General features: G+C 37.1%; 1 long non-coding RNA gene across 2 annotated transcripts in view; it reads left to right on the top strand.

Annotated features, from left to right (window-relative positions):
• Gm39545 overlaps positions 1-2,232 on the top strand; it is a 37,238-nt gene extending 35,006 nt beyond the window's left edge. For both annotated transcript variants that reach the window (XR_878286.2, XR_878285.2), the window contains 3 exons: positions 557-615; positions 1,883-1,905; positions 1,988-2,232. This is a non-coding gene — a long non-coding RNA (predicted gene, 39545). The remainder of the gene's footprint in view (positions 1-556; positions 616-1,882; positions 1,906-1,987) is intronic.
• Positions 2,233-15,311: the final 13,079 nt, after the last annotated feature.

Here is a 15,311-nt window from a genome sequence, read left to right on the forward strand (position 1 = left end):
GATTGAGGAAGTATCATAAGTATAATTATTTGACTTTGTCCCTTCTTAAGCCCCAACTTTCACTGTCATTGCCAAATAGGCTCTAATTAGAAAATCCATCCATAACAATGTCTAGAGGGGCTCTGTAACTTTGATCATTAGTAATAATATCAAACGATGATAGAATGTATTTGATTTAATGGCAACCATGAGCATTTAAATCTATAATATTACATAATTATATGCAACCACTATAATTTAAATAAAATGCGCTGAGATTACTTTCAAGTTTGCAGATCAAGGAACAGGTAATAACTTTAATGATCTCTCATCTGCTAAGATCTGGATTTCTCTTCATGTGAGTCATTTTGTTATTTAGGATGCTTCTTCCACTGCCTGAAACAGAAGTGCAAATTGACTATGGATTTAAAAAGATCAAATTTTATTTCTCCTTTATTGAATAGTGGTATGATACTAGAACTCTGAATGATTTTACAGAGATCTATTCTGCTTGTATTTTCTTCCCATGTTCTCCTTCATATAGCCTAAGATAGCTGACCCTACACTTACGTTTCAGGTACCATCATGAAGATGTGCTAGGAGACAGGAATGGGAGATACTCTCCTGTTTTTAAAGGTAAGGCCTAAAGGTTGCATGCATAGGTTTTCTTTGAATTTTATTGGCGGTAACCTTATCATATGACCATTCAAACAGCAAACAAGGCTTAGATATTCAGTTCTTAAGTGGGCAGCCATAATCAGCATAAAAACTGTATTACATAAATGAAGTGGACAGTGGATAGAGGTTTTCTGCAGTTTTACTGTGGGTCATTTGGTATTTTGTCCACACATCTGTTAGACTTGGAAAGTTGTTTGTTTCAAAATTCTTGCTATTTATTAATTTTTCAAAAAATGCTCAATATCTGCCACAAATGTTTTCATATTTTATCTATAAATTGTTAAGGAAATTCTAAGTTTTTAAAAAAGATCTATTTATTATTATATCTAAGTACATTGTAGCTGTCTTCAGACACACCAGAAGAGGGCGTCAGATCTCATTACGGATGGTTGTGAGCCACCATGTGGTTGCTGGGACTTGAACTCAGGACCTTCAGAAGAGCAGTTAGTGCTCTTAACCACTGAGCCATCTCTCCAGCCCTCTAAGTTTTAAAAGATCTCACCAATATATTATAACATTTTCACCAACTAGGGACTAAGCATTTATATATATGAGCCTATGAGGGCAATTCTTATTTAACGTGTCACATTGCTTTTTTGAGAGTGGGGGGAGAGAACAAATGGGTAGGAAGCAGCTGAAAGAGTCAGGTGCAGATATTTGCACCCAAGCAATGGACAGAAGCAGCTGACCTCTGTGGTTGAATTAGGGAAAAGCTGGAAGAAGCTGAGGGGGATGGCGACCCTGTAGGAGGATCAGCAGTCTCAATTAACCTGAATCTCAGAGATCTCTCAGACACTGGACCACCAACCAGGCAGCATACACTAGCTGATATGAGGCCTCCAACACATATACAGCAGAGGACTGCTGCGTCTGGGTTTAGTGAGAGATGATGCACCTAACTCTCAAGAGACGGGAGGCCCCAGGGAGTTTAGAGGTCTGGGGGTGCATAGTGGGGACATCCTCATGGAAACAGGGGGCAGGGAGGAGGTATAGGATGTGGTATGGGGATGGACCGGGAGAGGAATAAGACCTGCAGTTTAAAATAAATAAATAAAAAGGAAAAAAGAAAACAGGAATTTAAACAAAGCAAAAACAGCAACAACAAAAAAGATATAAAATGAAAAAGAAGGGAAATATTTCTTTGTATATTGGATATTGTATTTTAGGTCTGTTACTTCTCTGAAGAAATACACATAAATGAGAGTGTCTTTTATTTTTCTTTTAGGCTTTAGTGCCCAGTATGGTATGGTAAGCGTCTTTATGAATTATGTTAAAATTACTATGAGGACTAGCTCTCAGGTTTCTCAATCTCTCTGTCTGTGGTTTCTAGATACTATTTACCACTAAAATGGAAGCAGAGTTACTTGGAGAATGACTGACTGACTCTATGTCAGAAGCAGGAGATGTACAAGATCAACCTGCAACATTTGTCATGCCAAAACCCAAGAAAGCTACCAATGAAGACTTTCAGTAATGTCAGAAGGAACAAGATACTAATCTCAAGATGATTGCCCCAATGGCAAAACATGGGACTATTTTAGCATCAGTTTTAATAAAAGGAAGGAAGTGAATATGCTCTCACTCTCTAAGTGGTTTTTTTTTTTTTTTTTTTTTTTTTTGGACAGGGTTTCTCTGTATAGCCCTGGTTGTCCTGGAACTCACTTTGTAGACCAGGCTGGCCTCGAACTCAGAAATCCACCTGCCTCTGCCTTCCGAGTGCTGGGATTAAAGACGTGCACCACCATGCCCAGCTCACTCTCTAAGTTCTTATCAATGCTTTAGGAACCTACTGATCACCCGTGGAGAATGCTACAACATGAAAGATGGAAATACAGGACCTGTTCGAGAATAGGATTTGGTGAAAGCAAGAGACATTCTGGTTAATTCTACCAGGAAACTGCTATTTCACTCCCACTTAGTACAAAAGAAGAAATGCAGGAGCATGCATGCTCAGTCATAAGGAGCAGCATGAGCAAAACAGAACAAAACTAAAACCCAAACAAATGCCACTAAGTCTTATGATGGTGGGTAAAAATGAGAGCTCATTAATATAAATAAACTTTTCACAGTATGAAAGAGAATTATATTCTTTTTTGTAAGACCTTTGTACATTAAAACTATAGGCATCTAATCATAAGCATATATAAAGTAACACACACACACACACAAAACTAAACAAAAATAAAATAAAAGCAGTGGCAGTAAGAATCTATTCTACTATTAGTAGTAGTAATAATATTATACTTATATTATTAATAATAATAATATTATAATTATAGTAGTAATCTATTCTACTCTTCAATTTTAACAATTTATTTATGCATTGGTGTTTTGCCTGCATGTATATCTATGTGAGAGTGTCAGATCTTTTTTTTTAAATGTTTTTTATTAGGTATTTTCCTCATGTACACTTTCAATGCTATCCCAAAAGTCCCCCATACCCTCCCCTCCACTCCACTCCCCTACCCACCCACTCCCACTTTGTGGCCCTGGCGTTCCCCTGTACTGAGGCATATAAAGTTTGCAAGACCAATGGGCCTCTCTTTCCAATGATGGCCGAGTAGGCCATCTTCTGATACATATGCAGCTAGAGACATGAGCTCTGGGGGTACTGGTTAGTTTATATTGTTGTTCCACCTATAGGGTTGCAGACCCCTTCAGCTACTTGGGTACTTTCTCTAGCTCCTCCATTGGGGGCCCTGTGATCCATCCAATAGCTGACTGTGAGCATCCACTTCTATGTTTGCTAGGCCCTGATGTAGCCTCACAAGAGAATGTCAGATCTTGGATCACAGGTAGTTGTGAGCTGCCATGTGGGTGTGGGGAATTGAATCCTGGTTCTCAGAAAGAAGGGATCAGGGCTCTTAACTGCTGGGCCATCTCTCCAGCCCCCTGTACTCTTCATTTTTGTAAAGCTTTCTTTAGCATTTGTTTTGAATTACACTTATGTGATTGTGTGTGACTATAGGCATGTGAGTGCAGGTATCCAAAGAGATCAGAGGCATCAGATTCTCTGAAGCTGGAGTGACATGCAGTTATAAGCATGCTGAATTGAATTGAGATGCTTTCTTCAAGAACATCTTTCCTATATCATCTCTCCAGTCCCAGATTTCATATTTAAAACAGTGGCAAAAGGAGGGTATAATTTCAGAATGCTGATAAATATAAATAATGGGAGTATAGAACTTCTAGAGTCCCATTAATAAATGTACATATGGTCAAAGATTCTAATACAGGCCTTACTTTTAAAATTGGGAGAGCAATTTGTCATTAGTGTCCAGTACAAAGCAAGGAACCAGGAATTTTTTTTTATATTCTAGCAGCCTAAGGCTATTTCTAGATTCAAGTAATTTAGCAGTAAGAATGGTTATCAGAATCAAACATTGCAACGCCTCCCCATAGTAATAAGCAGACACTAAGCTCATCACTTTAGTATTTTTAAATCCCATTTGTGTGCTGCTTTAATAACATGTAGCCCACTGTTACCCAAGAGAAATATAATTTGAGCCATAAATCTAATTTAAAGGATTCTAGTGACACATTTTGAAAAATAAAAAGACAAATATGGAATTCATTTTCACAATATACTCTATCAAACCCAAAATATCCAAAGCATCTTTCAATATGAGATGAAAATTTAAAATCAAAATACCATTACACCCTCCATATATTAAATCCTTTATATTAGTGTGTATTTTAAACTTACTATAGCTCTAAATTCAGAATACATACATTTCAGATATCTGATAGTCATATATATTTTTAGGTAAAATTATTATCTCCAGTTATAGCTATAAACAAATATACTTTATATTATGAATTGATAAGTTATCTACAAATACATGTGAAACTATAGATTTATAGATACTAATTTTATTGTTTCTTCTTTTTATATTTTATTTTTGATTTTTAAAGGCAGGCTGTTCAGCTCAGGCTAACCTCCAAATTCATTGTCTATTTGAGGAAGCCTCCCTTTTACTGGCAATACAGGTGTGTGTCATCTGCTAAGTGACAATTTCAATGGAAAAATCTATTGCTGGCCAAGTTAAAGAAAATTTAGAAAATCTCACTTCATGTTGAAACACAAGGTGAAAAACAGCAGTGAAATGAACTTCCAGACCAGCAAACACTATTATTATGAATGTATATTTGCAGCTTTAGTGGCTTTTTTTCTTATGAGTTTAGTTGTTGTAGTGACAATCATGGTAAAACTTCTTGTTAATTATGTACTATTATCCATTACAGTGTTAACTCAGTTTTATATTAAGCACCCGATAAGCCTGCCAAAGTGAAACTGTATATTTTTGTCTATTATATTCTACTTACTTAAGACAGATTGCATTCTAAATTCTGTTTTATTTTTATCACCAATATAGATAGATTTATTGCTATTCTTAGGACAAGTATATTTTCAGTTTTTAAGCTTTACTGTCATTGTTCCTTATTGTAGATTCACTGAGTTAATAAATACTGATTTCTTACTGAAAAAATTGATGCAGTATATTTAGACCATGGGTTTTCATCTTCCAACTTTTCCCCTTTTAACTCCCCACCCATCCAACTCCATGTCCTATTTTCTACTTCTCTTTTGAAAGCAAGCAAACAGGCAAACAATAACAAAACAAACAAACAAACAAACAAACAAGAAGAAACACAAGAAAAAAAAGTCACCCCCACAAAAACACAAAGTTAGGAAATCATAATACAAAAGTAAAAGACTAGTAAGACCAAAAACAAAACAAAACAAAACAAAACACCAAAACAAAAAACCAAAAAAAAAAAAATCCCAAATAAAGCTATATGAGGCAAAATGTCTACAAAAATACTATGGAGTTTGTTTTGTGTTTGCCATCTACTGCTGCACATAGGACCTAACCTTAAGTGTGGTTAATATGGACAATAATACTCAATTGGATAAAATGTACAAGCAAGTTTGCGTATAAATATAGATACATAGTTTAAATAATTTTTTTTTAACCTGGGCTGATAATGCTCCTGCAAAGAGCCAAACATCACCTAATAAAATCCATAGTGTCAGGCACGAGAAGCCCTCTTTAGTTGTTGGATATAGGGTTATCCAATAGATGCTCTGAACCTTACAGGCTGTCGATATTGCCCTTGGTTGCTCCTGAGAAATGGAACTGTAGTTTCTATCGCTAAAGACACCATGGAATTTAAAATTAGGGCTCCATGGCACCTGAGCTGGAAGTAACCTGAATGCCCCCTTCCTAAGCACTAGCTCTTGCCATAATAGAAGGTACCATGCAAAGTTCCAAAGGAAGGAAGCAACCAAGAGTCCTACCTAGCTATAATGACCATAAAGCACAAAAGTGACCAACATGGCATAATAACTCTAAATGTGCAGTAGGGGGACACATACCCCTGTGGTAAACAACAGCTAAATTGGACTTAAGGCCTGTATAACAAGAGAAAAAACATTCTTGGAACTGGAAACCTAGCCAACTACCCAGTGCTGGTGAAGTTATGGGATTTGGAGGAGAACCTACAACTAACACTTTACTAAATCAGCATAATCCTTAACCACTCTAAATATGGGCCGTTATTCTGCAGATAAGTACATTTCTCAATCTTCACCAAGGAAATTTCTCTTTGAAAGAGACAAGAGACTTGCAGAAAACCACAACCAATCCAACTGCAGAGTTAGTGGAGTTATGACTTGTTGAAATAATTTTTTAGATATTTTATGGAATTCTTATATCTACCAGCCTTCAAACCCTTATTACACCCTAATCCCATTCAAATTCCCAACACTAGGTAGGAAAGAAAAAAGTTTAGTGAGGGAAAGTGGGCATAGATCTCTTTAGAGGACTTCCTGCTGATTAGAGGCGTTGGGTTTCTTGGAGCAAGTCCAACCTTTGTTGTCAGAATATTCCATTTCTTCTTGTTGTATCTTTGCTAACAACTACTTGACAAACTGCAACAACTGGCAACAGTAGCAGGGGCAGTAGTCACTACCATAGGCCCTCTTGGGGCTCTCCCATTCATATTCTTTCCAGAGTCCCCAGAATTAAACTGTCTGCAACTGACAAAAATCATGCCCTTGCTAGTGCATGAAGCAAATTGTAATCACCTGCCGAGAAGCAGACTCTTATCTCACACTTTGGAGTAAAACCAAAACATATTCATGTAACATAACTGGATTTTTCAAGAAACCAAAAATTTTAGTACAATGACCCAATGGATATAATTGAAAAAAAAAACCCCAAAAAACAAAAACAACAACAACAAAAAAACAAAAAACAAACCAAAAAAACCAAAAAACCCAATAAAACCAACTCCCATGTGCAAGACTCAGGGAACATTGCCACAGAGGGGTGGAAAGATTATAAAAGCTACAGGATCAGGGACTTTGCTATGAGACTGTCTCCTAGCAGTGTCAGAAGTTACATCCATAGAGTCTTATTAACATGATCTGAACAGGAACAACAATAATAGACATCTCAGAATATGTGGGAGAAAGCCATGAGGCCCCAAGCCTAAACAAATAACTACAGGCAATTAAGAAATGCTGAGAGTGGGAGAAAGAGCTTTCCCTATGGAACAGCACACCAATACCAAAATGGTTATCCAATACCAAATAATCAGCCCTAAAACCATATACATAAAATAACATTATGTAGACTGAGAAAGTTACATTTAGGAATATATTAAGAGTAATATATACATATGTATGCATTTATGTAACAACAGTCAATGAAACAAGAAGCCAGGAATTACAAAGAGAATAAGGAGGGGCATATGAGTTGTTTTGGAGAGAGAAAAGAGAAGTGGGAAATGATGCAATTATAATCTCAAAAACAAGAAAACAAAAAGGGAAAGAAAAGGATATTTAGTAAGTCCACCATGCCTCAGTTTATGAAAGTACTAATCTGTAAAACAGAGGTGATATTAATGAATAACTCTGTCTTTTTTCTAACTTCTATCCAATCAATAAGCATGGTTATGTCTAACATGCAAAGAAACACTTGAGGAATATGATAAAAACTTTGTGACCTTGTTTAAGCAAATTGTTTTTATATGGGAAGCCTAATGAGCTTCTGTATCTAATCTCATCTTCAATAAAAGCACAACATCACTAAACTTTTAGTCCTGGTGGTTCTTTTCACATTCATGAAAATTTCTTCTATATGATCATAGAATCTATAAATAAAGCACATTCTATATCTAAAAAAGTTAGGGTCCTAAGAATTAACTTACAGGTATTACACAAACAATTTATTATTTTTCATTCATAATAATATATTTACATTTACCAATTTAAGGGAACGTATTAATCAATTAATTTATCAAGTTTTTCTTCATAATTGAGTGTAGTTGCTGAATTTTTGTCTGTCACCATAAAATCATTATCATGATGACATGAAGAGGAGAAGCCACCACCGTGGAGGTAGGAAAAAATGCTAAGAAGATTCAAGGATTTTGTTTCAGTTGGAGGTAGAAAATTTAGCCAAGGTAGATTAAAGATTAAGTAGAAAAATAGTATTAACTTTAGTATCATGATAATCTTTGTTAGCATTTCACTGCATTTCCCCGAGGCTTATTTATTTAACAAAAATAATATAAATCTGGGAATAGTGGTGCATGCTGGTAATCTCATGACCAAGAGGTACAGGCAGGAACATTGTAATAGCACAGCCTGTGCTACTTAGCAAGATCCTATCCATGAATATACGATAATAATGTGTCTTAGTCACTGTTTTATTGCTCTGAAAAGACACTATGATCAAGGTGACCAAGGTACTTAAAAAAGCGGTATTTTTTTAAAAAAAGCATTTATCTGAGAGCTTGCTTACAGCTTATTCTGCTGTCATCATGGAGAATGTAGCAACAGTCAAGAGTGATGCTGGAGAAGAAGCTGAGAGTCACATCCTGGTCCATAGGCAAAGACAGAGAGAGTGGGGAGGGGGAGGAGAGAGAGAGAGAGAGAGAGAGAGAGAGAGAGAGAGAGAGAGCAAGTGAGCTAGCTAACTGGGAATGTCATGGGCTTTTGAAACCTAAAATATCACCTCCAGTGACACACTTCCTCTAATAAGGCCACACCTCCTAATCCTTTTGAAATATTTCCACCAAATATTTAAACATGTGAACCTATAGGGGCCATTTTCATCCAAACTACCAAAGTCATGTAAAACTTACCTTATTCCCTTTAAAAACATGTTTTTAATAACTTAAGGCCACTAGGCCCATATCTTTAAAGGTTTTGACAATATTATACATGTGTACACTGAATTCAGGGGTTTTTTTTTTGCCAATCTCTTTTATCTTTTTTTTTTAATTAGGTATTTTCCTCTTTTACATTTTCAATGCTATCCCAAAGGTCCCCCATACCCACCCCCCCAATCCCCTACCCACCCACTCCCCCCTTTTGGCCCTGGCGTTCCCCTGTACTGGGGCATATAAAGTTTGCAAGTCCAATGGGCCTCTCTTTGTTATTTTTTGATACCCTCCACTTTCTTACCTACTTATCTCTTACCCAGAAACTTTTTACCCAACAAAATTCTGCTTTTTTAAAATTTTTATTTATTTTTTATTATTAGATATTTTCTTCATTTACATTTCAAATGCAATTCCCTTTCCTAGATTCCTTTCCAAAAATCATCTGTATCCCCCTCCCACGGCTCCCCAACCCACCCAATCCTGCTTCCTGGCTTTGGCATTCTCCTATACTGGGCATAGAATCTTCGCAAGACCAAGGGCCTCTCCTCCCATTGATGGCCAACTAGGCCTCTGCTACATATGCAGCTACAGACACGAGCTCTGTGGGTACTAGTTAGTTCATATTGTTGTTCCTCCTATAGGGCTGTAGACCCCTTCAGCTTCTTGGGTACTTTCTCTAGCTCCTTCACTGGGGACCCTGTGCTCCAACCAATAGATGACTGTGAGCATCCACTTCTGTATTTGTTAGGCACTGGCATAGCCTCACGGGAGACAACTATATCAGGGTCCTGTCAGCAAAATCTTGTTGGCATTTGCAATAGTGTCTGAGTTTGGTGGTTGTTTATGGGATGGATCCCTGGGTGGAACAGTCTCTGGATGATCCTTCCTTCAGTCTCAGCTCCAAACTTTGTCTCTGTAACTCTTTCCATGGGTATTTTGTTCCTCCTTCTAAGAAGGAACAAAGTATACAAACTTTGGTCTTCTTTCCTCTTGAGCTTCATATGGTCTGCGAATTGTTATGTTGGGTATTCCAAGCTTTTGGGCTACTATCCACTTATCAGTTACTGCAAACCATGTGTGTTCTTTTTGTGATTGGGTTACCTCACTCAGGATGATATTTTCTAGTTCCATCCATTTCCCTAAGAATTCTAAGAATTCATGTTTTTAATAACTGAGTAGTACTCCATTGTGTAAATGTACCACATTTATTGTAACCATTCTTCTGTTGAGGGACATTAGGGTTCTTTCCAGCTTCTGGCTATTATAAATAAGGCGGCTATGAACTTAGTGGAGCATGTGTCCTTATTACAAGTTGGAACATCTCCTGAGTTTATGCCCAGGAGTGGTATAGCTGGGTCTTCAAGTAACACTATGTTCAATTTTCTGAGGAACTGCCGGACTGACTTCCAGAGTGGTTGTACAAGTTTGCAATCCCACCAACAATGGAGGAGTGTTCCTTTTTCTCCACATCCTCGCCAGCATCTGCTGTCACCTGAGCTTTTGATCTTAGCCATTCTGACTGGTGTGAGGTGGAATCTCAGGGTTGTTTTGATTTGCATTTCCCTGATGATTAAGGATGTTGAACATCTTTTCAGGTGCTTCCCAGTCATGCAATATTCCTCTGTTGAGAATTCTTTGTTTAGCTCTGAACCCCATTTTTTAATAGGGTTATTTGGCTTTCTGAATTTAAGAAGTTCTCAGAAGATGGAAAGATCTCCTATGCTCATGGATTGGCAGGATTAATATAGTAAAAATGGCTATCTTGCCCAAAGCAATCTTCAGATTCAATGTAATCCCCATCAAAATTCCAACTCAATTCTTCAATGAATTAGAAAGGGCAATTTGCAAATTCATCTGGAATAACAAAAAATCTAGGATAGTAAAAATTATTCTCAACAATAAAAGAACCTCTGGTGGAATCACCACCCCAGACCTCAAGCTGTACTACAGAGTAATTGTGATAAAAAGCTGCATGGTATTGGTACAGTGACAGACAGGTAGATCAGTGGAATAGAACTGAAGACCCAGAAATGGACCCACACACCTATGGTCACTTGATCTTTGACAAGGGAGCTAAAACCATCCAGTGGAAAAAAAGACTATTTTCAACAAATGGTTCTGGCTCAACTGGCAGTTATCATGTAGAAGAATGTGAATTGATCCATTCTTATTTCTTTGTAGTAAGGTCAAATCTAAGTGGATCAAGGAACTCCACATAAAACCAGAGACACTGAAACTTATAGAGGAGAAAGTGAGGAAGAGCCTTGAAGATATGGGCACAGAGGAAAATTCCTGAACAGAACAGCAATGGCTTGTGCTGTATGATCCAGAATCGACAAATGGGACCTCATAAAATTGCAGAGCTTTTTAAGGCAAAGGACACTGTCAATAAAACAAAAAGGCAATGAACAGATTGGGAAAAGATCTGTACCTATCCTAAATCTGATAGGGGACTAATATCCCCCCCCCATATATATATATAAACAAAATTCTTCTTACTTTTCTATCTTCTAATTTAATTATGGTTGCTTGCATGAGCATAGATGAGAGGTTATTTTCTGGATCACAAGCAGCTTATCAAGTGGATATACACTGAAGAAAATGATATTCTTTCCAGAGCAACCATTAATTGCCAATGGCTTCCAGGGTGAGGCTCATGGGCCCCTTATCCCATCCGTGATCGAATGTGTAAGACTTTTGCAGATCTTGTGCTGCTATGCACAGGTATTGTGAGTTAATGGCACTATTAATGACTGAGATGTCCAGAAAATAGTGTTTTGCAACATTCCTCTCCATCTTCTGGCTGCTACATTCTTTTTTCATGGCTTCATAACTGTTTGCCAAGCCTCATAAGGGGTGAAACAAATATCACATTTATGGTAAGTATTCAGTATTCTCAGTAATTTCATCTGTTTTCTGTTCTAACTGTTGCCCACTGCAAAAAGAAGTTTCTCTGATGAGATTGAAAGAAGCTGCAATCTATGGGTAAAATATAAGTATTGTGGGAGTATTTCTGGAATAAGCATTCCAACACCAATGAGAGTAGAAGAGAGGAGCTGTCACTGGTGGACCCAAGTCAGGACAGTTCCTGAAAGGTTTTGATAACAGTTCTAATTTGTATTCTTATTTTATACTTTAAAACCACAAGTTGGAGTGGGAAAACAAGCAATATATCACAGAAGCCTACAAAGCTATGTTGTATAGTTGTTGTATGACTTCACACAAGCTGAAGCCATCTGAGAAGAGGGAACTTCAATTAATAAAATGCCTCCATAATATTGCACTATTGGCAAGCCTATAGAGCATTTTCTTAGTGATCAAATGTGGAGGGCCCAGCCCAATGTGGGTGGTGCCACCAATGGGAAGGTGGTCCTGGGTTCTGTAAGAAAGCAGGCTGAGCAAACTATGAGGAGCAAGCCAGTAAGCAGCACCCCTCCATGGCCTCAGCATTGGCTCCTACCTCCATGTCCTTGCCCTGCATGAATTTCTGTTCTGGCTTCCTTCTGTGATTAACAGTGCTGCCGAAGTGTAAGTCAGATAAACCCTTTTCTCTTCAACTTGCTTTTTGGTCATTGTGTCTCATTTTAGCAATTAAAACCCTAACCAAGACAATGATGTAGTTTAGAATTAAAATGGGTAGGGTGTATCTACTATACTGTCTTAGAATGATTTAGATTAGTTGACAAATTGGAATAATGTTCACTTGTAAATATGTTATTGTTATTTAAATGATTCCCCTAGAGTTATGGCCATTCTATTCACGGAATATTCTCTCTCTCCCTTCCCCCTTGTCTTGCTATGTGGATTATTATCATAATTTAGGTCTCAGTCTTCCTGCCTCAGCATCCTGTGTGCTGGGATAGAAAGTAGCATCAATACATTTAGTTTATTAGTACTCACTTATCTTCATTAGTGGGTTTATGGATTATTATTGAACTATTGATGAAGCAAAGGGTTGCATAATATTTAGTAGATTGTTCTTGAAGAATTGATAACATTTACTTATATACATTTCTTAGAATAGAGAATGGGTACTTTCAATATATACATTAAAAACGTATCTTTTCATTAGCTGTTACTAATGCTGTTTGTATTTTGTTTATAAAATTTCAGTATTTCCTTAGGGGGAAAAACCATAGTAACCAATTTTGGGGTAGCTCTTTTGATTGTGAGCATAGTCTTTAATAGCTGAACTACTTCTTCAGCCTGGGGGTAATTTTTTAAATGTATTCATTTATTTGATTTCTTGGTGATTATTGCTATCTTCCTTGTATATTCTATAGATAATATTTCTTAGTGTCTGGAACATTTATTGTGTTGTACTTGTGTATTTAATTCCTCAGCCATCTGCAAAAGAATGACTCAAATTAAGTAGGAAGTATCTGAGCATAACCCAGAGTATTACTAACCAGATCACAACTCATATAAACCACAATCTTAGTCTTAAATTGCAAAAAAGAAAAATGCAGTGTTCTGATTGTGTTATTGTTCTTAAATAGTAGTTCCCTTAATGATAGAGTATTTAATATATTAACATGAATTCCTGTGTATCTTTGAAGATGTAGTTTACAGTATGATCACAATGATATTATATTGTAGGCAATAGAATATGAGTAGTCTTGATATGAGTAGTTTTGAGAATCAGACAGATTTTTTCACTAGGGTGTTGTCATTCTGTCTGATGTTAAAATGACTTGCTTCAAATAGAGCTTCTTCCTTGTCTTATATCCCATATTGAAACTACTTCTGGGATTGAAACAGTAGGACAGAAGTTGCTAAGTGGTTTGGTAAAGAAATAAATATTGTTGAGATTCTTTGAGAATTTTTGAGATTGTTTAATTTATAGCAAAGCAAGGGACTGCATTAGTTGTCACGTTGTTGAGACAAAATACCCAATAAAGCTTCTTAAGGAAAGAAAGTTTAATTTTGGCTTATAATTCAAAGGAACCCAGCCCATTATGGTAGGGAAGGCACAGTAGCAGGCCCTTGAGGCAGCTGATCATATTACATCTGCAATCAGGAAGTGGAGAGAGATGAATGCTGGTGCTAAGCTTCCTTTCTTTTATTCACTCTAGACCACAACCTGTGTGCTTGCTATAGTTAATTGGATCCTTTTATTTCAATCAACCTAATCCACATAATCACTTATAGATAACTATAGAGATACATTTCTGTGGCAATTCTAAATCCTAGTAAGTTAACTAGCAAAATTAACTGTACCAGGAATCTTAGGGTATTGTAGGATAGGAAGTAGAAATATTTTTTAAAGCAAAGTTGAGGGTTGTTAAGTAAATAAGGAAAATGCATAAGTACATACTCAATGATGAGTGAGTGAGTAGGCTCTTTTGTTCCTAGAAATATTGCACTGGGATTTTAGATAGCTCATTTCATAGGGACAAACTTTAATGGAGGACAGAATAATTTACTAGTCAAGATGGGGATTTCTGGGAATAGGTCATGATTTTTATTGGATATTTTATGTATTTACATTTCAAATGTTATCCCCTTTCCAGGTTTCTTGTCCAAAACCCTCCTCTCCTACCCCATTCCTGCTTCTATGAGGGTGCTCCCACACCTACTCACCCAATCCTGCCTCCTCGCTATGGCATTCCCCTACACGGGGGCATTGAGCCTTCACAGAACCAAGGGCCTCTCCTCCCATTGATGTCCAACAAGGCCATCCTCTGCCATAAATGTGGCCAGAGACATGGGTCCTTCCATGTGTACTCTTTGGTTGGTGGTTTAGTCCCTGGGAGCTCTGGGGATTCTGGTTGGTTGATATTGTTGTTCTTCCTATGGGGTTGCAAACCCCTTCAGCTCCTTCAGTCCCTCCCCTAACTCCTCCATAGGGGTCCCCATGCTCAGTCCAATGGCTGGCTGCGAGCATCCACCTCTGTATCTAGCAGAGCCTCTTGGGAGACAGCTATAATATGATTTTCTGGAAATAAAACTTGCTTCTCTTTTCTGTCCAAAGTGGAGTTTCTTGGCCTTTGTCATAGAGTTGGGTATGTAAAGCCAGCTGAAAATTTTGCAAGGCTAATGATATGGAGATGTCATTATATGGAAGCAAAGGTCAGTTAATAATTATCTCAGTGGGCTATATTGTTTGCAGCCATTTAGGGGTGGTCTTATGTCTGCATTCTTTGATCAATCAAATGATGTCCTGCTGTGATGCAGCTATGTAATGTTATCAGCCTCTAGCCATTATGCGCTTTACTTCTTTACTCATGCTCTTTTTGCCTACTTCATTTCCCCCTACAGAGATGACCATTTCTTAATCTTAAGGAGTTAGAAAGATCAAGTTTTCATTTTCCATAGCCTAAGGAAGGAGAAAGAAGCATATCTTGCTACATGTTTTTATAACTATAAAGAACCTGTAAGGAATTCACAAAGAGAAATGAATTTTACACTATATTCTAGGAATACAAACATATGTGTTTATGAATGGGTATAGACATATTATATATAAAAAATAT

The sequence above is a fragment of the Mus musculus genome, chromosome X (genome assembly GCF_000001635.26).
Source record: "Mus musculus strain C57BL/6J chromosome X, GRCm38.p6 C57BL/6J".
Classification (NCBI taxonomy): Eukaryota; Metazoa; Chordata; class Mammalia; order Rodentia; family Muridae; genus Mus; species Mus musculus.